This window comes from Stenella coeruleoalba (genome assembly GCF_951394435.1).
Source record: "Stenella coeruleoalba genome assembly, chromosome: 12".
Classification (NCBI taxonomy): domain Eukaryota; kingdom Metazoa; phylum Chordata; class Mammalia; order Artiodactyla; family Delphinidae; genus Stenella; species Stenella coeruleoalba.
This window is the reverse complement of record NC_137158.1, coordinates 51512229-51527695: the sequence shown is the minus strand read 5'-3', so window position 1 is coordinate 51527695 and position 15467 is coordinate 51512229. Positions and strand designations below refer to the sequence as shown.

Genomic DNA, 15467 nt, shown 5'->3' with positions numbered 1-15467 from the left:
ACATTTAATTTTTGTACAATTCAATTTTTACTGTTTGAAATAGAATTTTAGAATGTTATTTTTGGTCAGTACATCACATACATATGATTAAAATGCATGCACAATCATGAATTGGGAATAATTTCGTTCAAAGCTTAAATCTAGCTTTGAAGGACTTTGCAACAGGTCAGGAAATATTAAGTACATTTTATAATTTTGCAAAACAAAGCTAAGGCAGAAATGTACCCCATATCCAACACCTTAACTATTTGGAACCCAACTCTTCTGACCTCAAAATCACCTATTTTTCCATAATAAACTGTCTCAATGTCTATATTTTTGTTGAGAGCTTTGCTCATTGGGTTGTCTGAAGAAGATGAGATGTAAAGAACATGTGTATGTCTCTCTTTTTCCAAGAATCACACTGAGTATATACCTCACTGGCTTTCAAGTATTAAACAGGGCTGGAGGTCTTTAATTTTTCAGCCAGCCTTTGGCAGCTCAGGCATTCTGTAATATTGACAGAAGGAAAATCATAAAAAATTTCTTAAAAGAAAATTGAAGGTGTATTGAGTTTTAATGAAATGCTCTTTTAAGATACATATTGCTTGGCTTTTCTGGGCTCAGTTTCCTTATTTCTAAAGAGAAGACAATTGGATTATGTGGTATCCATGCTCCTGCCAAGAGCAGGACTATTTTCAGTATGATGAAGAAAGTGCTTGTATTTTTTTCCAGCTATTAGTAGCTTGTTTCTTTCTTTCTTTTCATCACTCTATTTGTAGATAATTTTTCCAGCATGACACATTAATATATGATGGCTGATGGAGATGGTTTCCAGGACGCTTGTAAGATTATACATCTTCTTGTCTAATGACACTAATTTTGTTAAATGCTATTAGAAATTTGGGAGTATGGGATTATAAAACCAAGTATAATTAGCTATTCTACAGTCTGCTTCATATTGGTATGTCTTTTCTAGGTGTTCATGATTATCTCTTTCTGAAGTGGATAGGAATTATATTCTCTTATTTGTATCTCCCAAACATATCACCTCACAGTGAAAGCCGTGTTGGTGATATCTTGCTGACAGCAAGAATGGTCTGTGCCAGTGATAACAACCACGTTCCTATTCCCTGACCCTGCTACTTATCTTCTGGGTGCCACCTTTCATACCTTCTATAGCCTTTCTGGGCAAATTTTAAAATGACCATGCTGTCAACCTTTTCATGTGATGAGGACATCCAGACTGCCACCCTTGCCAAATACAGAAATTGGCACTTGCAATAGCCCAGAAGTCACCTCTGTTCTGACTCAGCTGTGACCAATGACACAGACTAAAACACGTGAGAGAACTGCTGCTTGTCCTGGGAAGATATACATACATGTTTTCTAAAGAAAGAAAACTATTTTGGAATTTCTGGATGTGACAACCTTTCTTGTTCACACTCAGTAAACACGTTAGCTGGATTCTTCTGATTGTCAATTAGCAATGTTTTTTTTTTTTTGCCAGGAATACTGGCATTGATGCTGTTCTTAGCATTGAAAAATCCTGTGGGAGAAATGAGGAATTTAGTTGTAGGTGTTATGATTCCCGAGTGTCTGACAGTCTTCTAGAATGATTATAACTAGTGAACTTTTCAATCAGAAAGACTGACTCTTTTGCTTTTAGGTTTCAAGAGGAGTTTCTTTGGAAAACAAGGGCTAGGATTTAATCTACTTTCAGAGGCAAGTCACATCTCACATTATTGAGCACTTGGACTGAAGAGATTGCAGGGCAAATGAGGCCAAGGTCAGGAGTCTTCAGACATCAGCAGCCAAGTGCTGTCTTGTAAGAAGCGATTCTGTCCCTCAGTTACAGTTCTGCCCCTGGCCCTGACTTGCTCTCTCACCAAGAGATGGTGGTTGTACCTGACACAAGGGAGGCCAAGAAAGAGATCGAGAATGGCAGTGAAAATCATCATGATACTGAAATAGAGCAGAGGGCTAGACTGAATATGGATTTGTAGCTTCCCCTTTGCATTAAGGTGAGCCACACAAAATTGCCAGTTTTGTTAGTCCAAAAAAGTAAAATAAGAACAATTTTATACTGTTCAAAAACTTACATTTTTCTGACGATAATATAGAAAGGAGAATTTAGAGAATTCTGTTAGGTCAGCTAGTCTGATTCTTTTTTATGCAAATACAACTTTCTCAAGTTAAATGATCAGACTTATATTTTAAATATATGGTATTCTAAAATAAAATTTTAGTAGAAACAAGGTTATACAATCTAATAAATAAACTATTTCTCTTTCTTAAGCCCAGTAAATTATGGGGGCAATATTATGTGATTATGACTACCTCCTGAAGCCAGGATGCAAGGTTCAAATTGCAGCTTGGATATGTAGTACCTTCACCTTGAGCAGGTTACTTACTCCATCTGTGACTCAGTTTCCTTACCTTTAAAATGGGAATGATAATAGTACCTATCTTGTTAGGTTGCTGCAAAGATTAAATGACTTAATCTACATGAAACATTTAGAATGGTACTCAGTAAATATTAGCTATTATAAATATTGTTACTGATAATTGCCAGTCACCAAATGAAGCCATGGAAGAAAACTAATTAAATATGCAAATCCCTGTTGCTGTCATTGTTGCTGTTGTTTTCAAAATAGATTTTTGGTCTAGAGCAACTGATCTGAGAGCCCAGTACTATATTTTAGGACTGGCTATTGGTGTTAGGCAAAGCTCATGTGCATGTTGGGTGATAACATTGTCAAAGATGACTGAAACATTTCACATGATGAGCTTTAGAAGAGCCAAGAACTCCAGTGAGCTCTAAAGATAGATCATCAGCCTGCACAGAATTAATCTCTGCTGGTTTACAGACCAGAAGTGCAATGACCTCACAGTGAGCCTTTTAGAGGATAAGTTCGATTGGATGAGGACAATGTTAGTGACTTGGTTGGTCAACATGCTCTAGCCCCTATCAAATCTTTGGTGTCTGAAATTTTGTCACACTGATTCCTGTCACCAGGAAAAAGGGAGCCAACTCTCTCTTGTTCAGGAATTGTGTGAGGTTCAACAAATACATAGCAACCAAGTTTTTATTTGAGCGGGGTGGCAGACAAGTTCTCAATATGCTACTAGAAGAAGAAATACCTGAGATAGCAGTGTTTATGGTCAGATGACTGCTGAAAATACAAGAAGGTGGAATCTAAAAGCCAAGAGGAATTTTCAGGGCAGCGGACCACTACATTTCCCTTTTTGCACTGAAAACTGTGAGGTCATGGACACATAGCCATAAACTCTGGAAAAAAAATGAGTTCCTTTCATACTGTATTCAGCAGTGGATTTGAAGCAAAAGGTCCTTGGTAATTGTTTTACTCTGATGATCTTAGGGAGAGAGGATGGTTGTGAAAACACTCTACCTCCCTGCTTCTCTCTCACTCTGTCATATTTCTTTGTTTTGACAATTCCATAACCCTGATTAACTATCCAATTACTGCTAGTTAAAGTAATTGAATATTGCTGGGGAAGAAATTCACAACTCAGGTAAATGGTTTTATTTTAAATTCACAGTATTTCTCAAATGGGCACTCAATACTCCCCTACAATCCTATGAAATTTCCCCAGAGTGTTCACTTTTCCTATACCCTACACCAATATTTCATGTTCTGTCCCATCCTCTTCTCTTGTGATCATCTGCTGACTTTCTTCATGCTTCACAAAGAAAACCAAAGCCCTCTGATGGGATTTCTTTTTTTCTCACCAGCACATCAGGAATCCACCTGTGTTTTTGCCCATACTCTCTGCTTTTCCTCCCAACCTGTCTGCTCATTCTGCTTCTCTTCAAGGGCATAAATCAGCCCTGTTTCTTTTACATCACTAATGTATTCCTCTCTAATGGATGCTTCCCATTGGAATTATAACCTTAAAAAATGTATTGATCCTCGTATCTACAATCCACTAACACATTTTTTCCTTCCCTTTACAGTAAAACCTATTGAAAGAGTTTCTCTCTCTCTCTCTCTATTTCTTCTCTATCTCAACTTCTTCTCCTTGACCCACTCCAATAAGACTCCCCTCTCCAGCCCTCCCCTAAAAATGCTCTTGTCAAGGTCAGCAGTGACTTTTGTGTAGACACATTCAATGGTACCTACCCTCTCAGTTGCATTTGATAGAAAAGACCCCTGTCTTCATCTCCATATATCTCCTTGTTTTCCTATGACTTCAGTGCCCATGCCCTCTCAGTTTCCTTTGCCAGCTTAACTTCTTCTTCTACCTTTCAATGCTGGTATACTTTAGTATTCAGTCCTGTGGCTCCTTCTCTTTTCCATGTATTACATTCAGTCTCCAGGTAATCTCGGTTATGGCTTTACATGCTGATAAATCCCACACTTATAGCTCTTGCCCCGGACTATACCACAGATCTCTGGACTCATATATCCAATTGTAGACTTGTCGTATACACTTGGCAAGTAAACTTTCAGTGTTCTAAACAGTGCTATTAATGTATGTTTTCTCCTTTCCCACATATCTGTTTCTTCCCTATTCTAGTAAATACCATAATTTACCCAGGTAGCACAAAACAAAATTATACGTCAGCCTGTTCCCTTTGTTTTTTCACTCCTCATATCCAATCCACCAGCAAATACTGTCAAGTATTCTCTCTATAATTTCCGAAGGAATTTGTACCAGATTAGTGATATTTCTTCCTTAAATATTTGATAGATTTTACCAGTAAAACTAATAGCCAGGATTTTTCTATGGGGGAGGTTTTTGATAACAGTTTTACTTTATTTAAAAGATGGCTATTCAAATTGTCTGTTCTATCTCTTAACAGTTTTGGCAAGGTATTTTCAAGCAATTTGTCAATTTCATTGAAGTTGTCAAATTTATTGGCATAAAATTGTCCATAATATGTTTTGTTATCATTGTCTGACCTGTTGAATCTGTTGTGATGCATCTCTTTCATTATTGATTTTGGTAATGTATATTCTTTTTCCCCTTTTTTTGGTTTATCAATCTAGCTAGGGGTTTATCAATTTTGTTGACCTTTTCAAAGAGCTATCTTTATTGGCTTTATTAAATTTCTCTGTGTTTGTTTTCTCTTATCTCTATTAAATAATTTTTGTCAAGTTATTTTAAGTTTACTTTGATCTTTTTTTTCTGACTTCTTAAAGAGGTAGAAGCTCAGGTCATTAATTTTTAGAGGTTCTCAAATTTTTTGGTCTCAGAACATATTTGCACTCTTAAAAAAAACTATGGAGACCCCAAAGAGCTTTTCTTTTATGGGTTATATCTATTGACTACCCATGATTATATACCATATAATAATTGAAACAGAACTGTTATAAATAATTAATTTTGTAAAATGTCAATAATAAACCCATTACATGTTAACAAAGTAACATATTTATGAAAAGTAACTATATTTTCAAAAATAAAAACAATAGTGAGAAGTGACATTAAATTTCTGCATATCTCTTTATCATCTGGCTTTATAGAAGATAGCTGAATTCTCATTTCTGCTTTTGTACTCTGTCCTTTGAAATGTATTGTTTTGATTGGAGTTTATGAAGAAAATTCAGCCTCACACAAATATGTAGTTGGAAAAGGGGATTTTATTTTAATAATTTCTTCAGATAATGGAGGATATTCTCCTTTAATATTACACCAAAACTTGACAGTTGTTTTTCAGATTACTTTCATTGTGGAATCTGAAACCATGCCTGTGAATTTTTCATACTCTTATTTTAAAATCTACTCATCTACCTTGAACTTTGAATGGAACTTTGAATCTCTTATCAATCTTTTTGTTTGCTTTCTGTAGTAACAGCATGCCTTGTTCATCAGAAGATTATCAATTCACAGAGTTACACAAATCTTCCAAAGATTGATACATTTCATTGTACAATATGAAAAAAAATCTCATTTGTTAATATCATCACTGATCTCCATTGATAAGTTTTTAAACATTTGATATTTGCAGTGGCAGATACCAGTTTCCCAAAATTATGTTTCCTATGAAAGCTTAAATTCTTTATTACTGGTAACAGTGTCAATTGTTTTCCCTGAAGTGACAAGCTCACTTCATTTATTTTTGACAAAATGTCTTCACAAGTCTGACTAACCATTCCTTGTCTATCAGTCATTATTTCAAATAAAAACAATTCCATGAAAAATGTGGCTAGGTCATCTCACAGCACAAACAATCACATAGGTGCTTTTCCTCAAGACTATCATTACATTTTGGATTTTGGTATGCACCAGAAGTGCTTTCTGTGTGATCTCATTTTGTCACACAAAATAATAAAAACCTGTATACACCAGGTTTTAGATTTAATAAAGCTAATATTTTTACTGGTTTATCAATGATATTCTCAAGTAAAACTGGCATTTTTTTCATTTACTGCAAGTGATGATGCAGAATATAACGACTACTACTGTTGTTTGGTGCCATTGCCTTGACTTGTGCTAAAGCACCAGAAGTTTTACCCACTGTTGCTTTTGCACCACCAGTGTAAATGTAAACATCATGAAAAAAGCAAAGAATAACTTATCATTATTATCAATATATTTTTCTCGAAGTGTCTTGAGTGATCCCCAGGTTTTTTCGGACCACACTTTGAGAATCTCTGGCCTAGATTAATAAGAACAGGTGTGTGTGTGTGTATATATATATATATATATAATATATATATATATATACGTTCCAAATGCTTTTTCTACTAAAAATTTATTCTTTAATAAACAGTATTTTTAAAATTTATTGGATTTAAACTTAGATATATAATATGAGCAAGATATAAGATGATTCAAATATCTAGAGAAAATTTAAGAACTTTTTCTTAGGAGTCTTAATTCTTTTTTTTTTTTTTTTTTTTTTTTTTTTTTTTTGCAGTACGCAGGCCTCTCACTGCTGCGGCCTCTCCCGCTGCGGAGCACAGGCTCCGGACGCTCAGGCCCCGGACGCGCAGGCCCAGAGGCCGTGGCTCACGGGCCCAGCCGCTCCGCGGCATGTGGGATCCTCGCGGACCGGGGCACGAATCCGTGTCCCCTGCATCGGCAGGCGGACTCTCAACCACTGCGCCACCAGGTAAGCCCAGGAGTCTTAATTCTTTAATCACTCTGTAACCTAGCTTCTTCTTTATGGTTGTTTTGCATGTGTGCTTTGGACAACAGATCCTCAAACGTAACCTTTTTACTAGCTATTCTCACTGATTGTAATAATAGTACCTGCTGTATATTAAGCTATTAGTGTATGCCTGGCACTGTATTAAGTACTTTCGATTCGCTAATTCATTTGGTTCTCACAATAATGCTATGATGTGGGAATTGTGATTCCCATCAAATAGGTGAATGCCTGATAACTATGCAGCAAAACTGTGTTGAATGAATAATTCACTGCGTAAGGTTCCTCCCTCCTATAGTCACCTCCCCTACTACCACTCAATAAATGGTAGAACCAAGACTCAAACCTGGCTATCCATGAAGCCTAGTCTTGTTCCCCCAGATGCTGTTAGGTGTCCTGATAGAGCAAATGCACTATGTTTGGCCTCTTAACTCAGCAAATTAGTTTTGAAGGTTAATTTTCTGGCTGTTTTTTAAAGCAGAGAGGGGTAATTAAGTAGTTGTCATCTGAAAAACCACTTCCTCTGCAAAAGCCCAAAGCCGTTGTAGCCGAGCCCTGTATCCATGACATCGCAACCCCAGGTAGAAGAAACTTCCTTTAGTAACTCCACCATCTCACTTTCCAGCTTACTACTCTAATCATCCCAGCTGATTAGCTTAATAAATATGTTTAATAAAATGACTAATGGTTTTTTAGAGTTGTATTTTTGGAACTAGATGTCATTTTCAAAGATTTTTTATTAGTTTCCCTTTTATTATTTCCCTCCTTCTATTCTCTTCCCTTATCCATAGTCTACACTGAACATCTTGAAACATACAATGAACACAACTGAAGGACTTTTAAAACAAACTTAGAAAACATTTTTCTTCAGGGACCTAAACACATATAACATTGTTGGAGGAAAAAGTACCATTAAGTTTGCTTTGACTTTTAAAGTGCCTAGGGGCGCATGGGGGAGAAATACTCAAAGCATGCAAATAAAAAGAAGGTTTTATCCTAAGATACCTGAAAAGCCTTTAGTAATATATTGCATTTATTTTCTCTTCGACTTTTCCATGTGGCAAAAAAACACAACCCCGCACTGTAATAAATACTTAATTTTTTCCTCTTTCCTCTGATCAAAGTCCAAGACACTTACAAAGAAATTCTCCTCCCCAGCTAAAAGAAGAGCAAAATTCTCAAAGACAAGAACATAAAATTTGATAACCTTATATCTCCCAGTAGACTGAAATTTATTTTGAAACCTAAATATGATAATGTGACTGAAAATTTAACCTACTAAAACTAATGATACTCCAATATTCCTGAATGTCTAACTTTAGCATTTGGCTGGTACCTATGAACTCACCATTTCAATAAAAACAAACTAGTTAAATCTCTTTGTCCAAGAAACTTAAGATTTAAGTGTGTTTCCTGCACATCTTTACTATGATATTTAACAAGCTAAAAATGTAGTCCATTGTTGGGAAATAAACTAAGAAGTCACATAAAAGCTATTTGAAGTCTGAAAAATGTGATACTTTTGAGCCCATCAGAGGAAAAATGACAATTTTTACTGCCCCATCGAGACTTCTGGTAACTTAAGTCTGTTTCTCGTTATTTTTTTCTCCATTATGCTTTAAGACATATTTCTTTCCTCTTCTTTCCCTTTCTGAATGAGATTACTACAGACATTACCTGCCTTAGAAACAGTGGGGGGGTGTATCAGGGCTGACCAGATCCTGAAGTTTATGGCATAGCTTATTCTGAATGTTCTTCAACAAAAAGGCATTTAATATTCAACACTTTGGATATAAGGAATTGTGTTTCCTTCCTTGTGATTGATCATATTCTTATTTGCCATTGAAAAGGTGTATTGTTTTCACTTGTCAGCCAAAAAAAATCCCTGATGTATATGAGATTTACCTTATAGTTGTCATCCTGTTGGAAAATTTAAAGGTTATAAGTAAAATTAATGTGAACATAAATCAAACCCAAGCATTTTAAACAGTTTTGTGTTTTTATCAAGAGTATTAGTTTTTTGAAATGACATTGGTTTAATGAGGAATTAAAACAAATCTAATTTATATATTTTCAAATTGTTTGTCACTCCACCTGATCCTGCACTCCCTGTAGGTCAATATTTAATTTCTCCTAAGGTCATCATTTGTGAGAGAGGCTTTCTTTGATCAAAAAGACCCGCTATCTTGGCTATTTATATTTCTACAGGGCCTGTTTTCTCAAAAAAAATTGCGTATTTGACATATATACTTCCTAGAATTTTATAATTGTGTGAAGATTTTTTTCCCTATACATTTTAACTTTTTGTATCAGAAGGTTAAATTCCCTGGTCAGAATTTAAAAGTTTATAACCATTTAATCGACCCTACTGTACTCAAATTTTACCCACTGTGTAAATAAAGCAAACATTCTTATTCTGTGTTTCACTTTGATAATTAGGCATAGGGGGTCAATGTTGGCTCATCTATGAAAGCAAGTATGTTTAAAATAAGTGAAAAAATTTTTATGGAACCTGGAGAGTATTTGGTTATCAACATTCATGGAGACAAGTAACATGGCTAAATTTAAATGTAACCAAAGTTATTTTAACAGCCCCTTTTTGTCTGAAGATAAACAACCATCAGGACACAGATAGTCCTCTGGTCACTCTGAGAGATTTTACTCAGTGAATCGAAATCATCAAGGTACAGAGCTTTCCCTTGTCTCAAAGAGTACATCAAAAATTTGTTTCACAAGACAGAAAGAACTCTGGGTTTTTAGCAAAAATATAATATGTATTGCTATTCGAAACAAGTTAACACAAAATGGAAGAAATGTTTTAATTTTATTTTCTAAAGTTACATGGAGAATAAAGAGATAAATAGGAAAAGAGAAGAGTTATTAGCTTATCCAGAGTTCTGTGCTTCACTTGCTGTTGCCAGTAAAACTACTGAAAAAAAAAAGGGTGGGGGCTTCCCTGGTGGCGCAGTGGTTGAGAGTCCGCCTGCCGATGCAGGGGACACGGGTTCCTGCCCCAGTCCGGGAAGATCCCACATGCCGTGGAGCGCCTGGGCTCGTGAGCCATGGCCGGTGAGCCTGCGCGTCTGGAGCCTGTGCTCCGCAATGGGAGAGGCCACAACAGTGAGAGGCCTGCGTACCGCAAAAAAAAAAAAAAAAAAAAAAAGAGTTAACGGGAACCTGGGAGTATGGAAATTAAATTAGTTATGCATTACTTGGAGTACAGACTGATAATGTAACAAATATACCTAAAATACAGTGGCTCGAACAAGAAGGAGATTTATTTCTTTCTAACACAACAGTTCAAAGGTATGTGGCTGGTTCAAGGTCTCTAGGTGGCTCTGCCTCAGTAGGTCTCCCAAGAATCCAAGTGTCCTTTGTCTTATTGCTCTAGCCTTTTCTAGGATGTTGACCTTGTCCATATGGTAGAAACTGGCTCATGGTTAAGTGCATTCTAGACAGAGTTTGTGGTTTAAGAGAATACTTAGAGCAGAGAAAGGAACAGTGAAAGACTGGGCTAATATGATACGGGGTATAAGGATACGAAAGAGTATGTGGATAGAAGGGGTGTGTAGGGATAGAAAGAGAAAGGGAATTCAAAGATTCTGAACAACTTTAGGAAAAAAGTTTTAGAATAGAACTATAAAAATAAGGTGATCTTATTAACTAATGGACAAGGCAGACTTTAGCAGTTATCCTGAAGATGACTCAAGATGAGGTAGTATGGAAGGTGAGATTTCTAGAGAGAAAAACAGTGCCATCTGGATGGCAGTTTTGTACATCATAAGTTGCTGAATAAATATTAATGATGTGCAGTGGCATTGGGATGAGTAGCCACTTTCTAGCCACTGGGTGCCATGTAGCTCCCACTGAGAAGGAAAGAGCAACATGGCTGTGAATATACTTAGGCTCTTATTATTGAATTTCTGAGAGGCACACTATTTCCAGGGATATGCAAGAAGAAAGGGCTGGAGAAGGAAATACTCAGGCCCCACAATTAGTAAGATTGAGTGGAAAACAATCCTTTGAAACAGGGGTCACCAAACTTTTTCTGTGAAGGGCCAGATAATAAATATTTTAAGATTTGTGTACCACGCAGTCTCTGTCACAGCTACTCAGTTCTGCCATTGTAGGGCAAAAGTAGCCATGGGCAATATGCAAAGAAACGAGCATAGCTGTGTTCCAATAAAATTTTACTTATAAATAAAAGGTAGAGAGCTAGATTAGGCCTACAGGCCATACTTTATTGGCCTCTGTTCTAAAACAATGAAGTGGGAGTAATTAGGTAAATTAGGCAAAGGTTTTTTGAATTGTAAGCTTATAAAAGTTTATAAATAAGTTGCACTCTACTAGATACAAACTATTTAGAGAGATGGTGGAGAATAATTTAGAAATAGAATAAACACAGGAGTAGAATCAACAGTAGGTAATGAAGAAGATATTAATGCCCTCAGAGGGTGCAGATGCTTTGGAGTAGAAGATAATAAATGTGATTTTCATTATATATAAATACTGTTGCCTCTGTAAATGTTTGGATCCTAAAACAATACTGATAAACCAGCATAAGTTTTATATAAAAATCTATAAAACATTAAAATTATATTTTAAATAATTTAAAGCAAACATAAACAAAAGAACAATTATTACATATTTCATTCTAAGTGTTTCTTCCTTCCCTCCCTCCCTCTTTCTTTCTTTCTTTCTTTCCTTCCTTCCTTCCTTCCTTTCTTCCTTCCTTCCTTCCTTCCTTCCTTTCTTTTTTGTTTGTTAAAATTAATTTAGTCAGTCAGTCCTTCTAAAAAAGACTCATCTGGTAGAGATAAACTGATTCTAAATCTGATTCCAGACCTTCAAAATGCCTTCATAATATAAAAAGTTATATCAGGGAAAGGTACAGAATTCCAGGTGGAATAAAAACTGAAAGCTATTATTCCCTCCAAAAGATTTTAAACATAAATGTTTTTTATTTACACAGCACAGTAGAGCCTAAGAACATAAAATAAGTACTATTTTAAAATATTACATTAGAAAAAATTTTCCTATGTAATAACGCTTGAGACTCAAACAATATTTTTTATAATATGTACCACCACATATTTTTCTCTCAGGTAATAAATGTCATCAGCTATAATTGCCTTAACTACTTTGGAAAGTGACAGTCAAGTGAATAATAGCAATTATCTCAACACTTCACTCTAGGATGAAAAGGGTAAACTTTTCTCTGTTTGTGAAAAGATCTGCTTGCCTGAAAGTCCTGCTCTTGGTGTGTTAGCCACTCTGATTCTTGAAACTCTTAGGCAGGAGAGTTTTCAATCATGATTGCTTCTTCTAAACAATGGCTTGATAGTAAGTGTCCCTCTGTACTGGAGATATTATTTCTCACCAGTGAAGAATCCAATTTGGAGATCTTCAGAAAGTTGAGTGGCACTCTGTGATAATGATGGCCTACACTTGAGGTGCTTTACACTTTATAAAATATTATTATCTAAATGGTTGAATTTCAGACTTCAGACCACTCTTTGGGGTGGACAGGGAAAAGGACATGGTTCTTATTTTCTAAAGGAAAAAATAAATTCAAGGAGTTGAAGAAAAACTGCAGTCCATCGCTATTAGAAAGAGCTGAAACAAAGACAAGATCCCAAGTTTTCTGAGACTGCCCGTCTAGTCCTCTTCTCTGTTTCAAGCCTGTCAATCTTTCTATCCCAATATATCCAAAGTCCACGCCCCTTCTCTACTTGCCACTGAGAACTGTGAGATGAACTTTATAATAGTTAAACTGGGGGGAAAAATCACGACCACAGCTAAGCATATCAAAAAGTGAAATGGCAACTATATGAAGCCTCGCATTTCCAAACTTCACTATCAGCCAAGAAACTGGAGTTCTTGGCTCTGTTACTCTGACTATTAATTGTGTGTCCTTGGACAAATCAAACAACCTGTCTGGCACTTCCTTATCTATTAGATGAAAGGATTATATAAGATCCTTCTACACATAAACATTTGAAACATTAGTAAAGTGATACACATTCCAAAAAAAAATTGTGCTGTGCTGCTCCCTCTTAGAATTGCTGGAATGAACTTCAGACTGCAATATTAGAGCTGCCAATTCTTTAACAATTTGGACTGTGTAGCACTAACTTAAATCCACCTGTGGGAATAGAGTTGGAGGCAATATACCATTTCAGCTTGCTCTGTTTGTATTTTCAAAACCGTTAAGGGAAGTTGGGCTGAAACTGGTTTTGGAAAAATACAGAAACTCTATATCAAACTTGACAAGAAAGCTAACTCTATGCCATATTAATGACTTTTGATTGTATTAAAAATTTCCTACTGCATTGCTTTGAGATTCAGTTATGTTGGCACAAAATAAAAAACAATATGGTTACAATTTAAGTTAATATTAAGACTCCAACATGGGACACAGGTGCATGCTATTTGAATGTATTTAACTAGTACAGTTTAAAATTTACATAATTGATAAATTACATGCTTGATTAGACTGACATCAGTAGAAGTGTCTGACTAATCTGCATTTTATGAAGCTCTCTGGGGACTCATCTTTTCTCTCTTATCTTTGTTTATCACCAGGCCCAGATTTTAGTTTGAAGAATTTCCAAAGATAAAATGGTCAGTCTCAATAATCAACATCATCAACTCCATGCCTCTAATTTCCTCTCTCCTTTTCTCCTACTTTTTGACTTTTGAAAAGATGATTATAAGAAGGACAAACTTCCCAACAGTATCCAGCACTGCTGCCCACAAATATAGCTTTGGATCCAGCAGACAGGCCTGTGGTCAGCTCCTATTTTGCCATTCCTTTATAACATAAGGTCATCTGGTTCAATTCAGAGGCTAGATGCTGAACTGCTACTTCTCTAATTCCAGGAAGTAGCTTGCCATCTAAACACATAATTAAAGAGGGCAGCAGCATGTGTTCCAGAATAGTGATGCAATATTTCGGGGAAGAGTGTGTTAGTGAAATCAGTAGCACGGCCACATAGCCACTACCATATTTGTCTAACAGAAGGCTATTTTTCTTACTCTGTGAACATTTACGGTCAAGTCTATTAATTGTTTCCATATAGTATGAGTTCAAGATTTGTCCATATCAAAATTAATCATATATAATCTAATGAATACCAAACTGTGTGGACTGCCAGAGAACTCATGTGTCAATTTCCCTGGTGTGAAGAACTTTCCAGTGACCTTTATCAAGTTATTCAATCTTTCTTTGCTTTAGAATTTTGGACTCTAATCTGTAAAATGTAATGCATACCTCTTACTTTACATGGAATCATAATTAAATATTTTTAATGAATCTTAGGCCTGTTAGGAAGAAGTTGTATATAAATACGTGATATCTTCCCACTAGTTCACCTCCTATAATTTGTCAGTTCTAGCAGTTGATTTTCCCTCTATGTTTTAATTAAATCTTTAGAAATGTAAGTCTCTAAAGTGCTTTATTTAAAGAAATGTCTTAACAGTCCCCACTACCAAGCCCCTTTCTTAAAGCATATCTGTGGAATTTACATAAGAGCAATAGAGATTGTCAACCAGAAAGTGGCAAGAAATTTTTGCCTTCTTTGTATCTTAATAGGGAGTGTATTTAAATACCAAAGTGTAATTTTATTTATTGTGGAAGCCGAAAGCAATTTTTTACTGAAGAACTTTCAAAATCAGTTGCTGATGCACGAATGAAACACTGTCCATCCTCTCTTTGCCCCCACCTCCAAATACCATGTCTCTTTCCTGGAAAGCACAGCATAAATAGGGAAAATGGAAATTTAACTCCTTTTATGCACTTCTTAATTACAGGGTTACATTAGTATTACTAAGAAATTCTGTTTTTTTTTAAATTATGATTCCAAAGGAAAGCAAACCCAGGAGCAGATGAGTAACAGATCAGGTTCAGTTGGAAACTTTCATGTGTGTTACTTTTTAAAGAAATTCTGAAAGCCTTCTCTGTACTAATGCTGCTGGTAGAGGGGACCCAAAAGAAGAAGACAAGTATGTGATGGGCTGATCTCTTACACTATCTGTAGTTGTAAGCATCCCTGGTCCTTCGAGAATATCTCTGGCAAGAGTATTTTTGAATCATACCACCTCCTTCCCTGTCTGCAGTGCTTCAGGAAGTTAAAGTACTTTTTAAAAAATCTTGGGAGAATTGAGACCATCTAAACCTATCTTTCTAGACTTTTCTACACATATAGTAGAATGAACTCCCAGCAGACTAGTCTTTTCTGAAAAGAATAGAACTTGTCATTTGCTGACAGAAGCTGAAGGACAAACTTTCCCACCCTTTCTCTAAGTCTAGATAGAAAAAATGTAGTGGAGAATTAATAAAATTCACATGATTCTGTTGAAGCCTCTT

At 35.8% G+C, this 15467-nt stretch overlaps 1 long non-coding RNA gene across 1 annotated transcript in view; it reads left to right on the top strand.

Moving 5' to 3' along the window:
* LOC307195587 overlaps positions 1 to 15467 on the top strand; it is a 129111-nt gene that overhangs the window by 20085 nt on the left and 93559 nt on the right. The window contains exon 3 of the long non-coding RNA XR_013830870.1: positions 6869 to 7063. This is a non-coding gene — a long non-coding RNA (uncharacterized lncRNA). The remainder of the gene's footprint in view (positions 1 to 6868; positions 7064 to 15467) is intronic.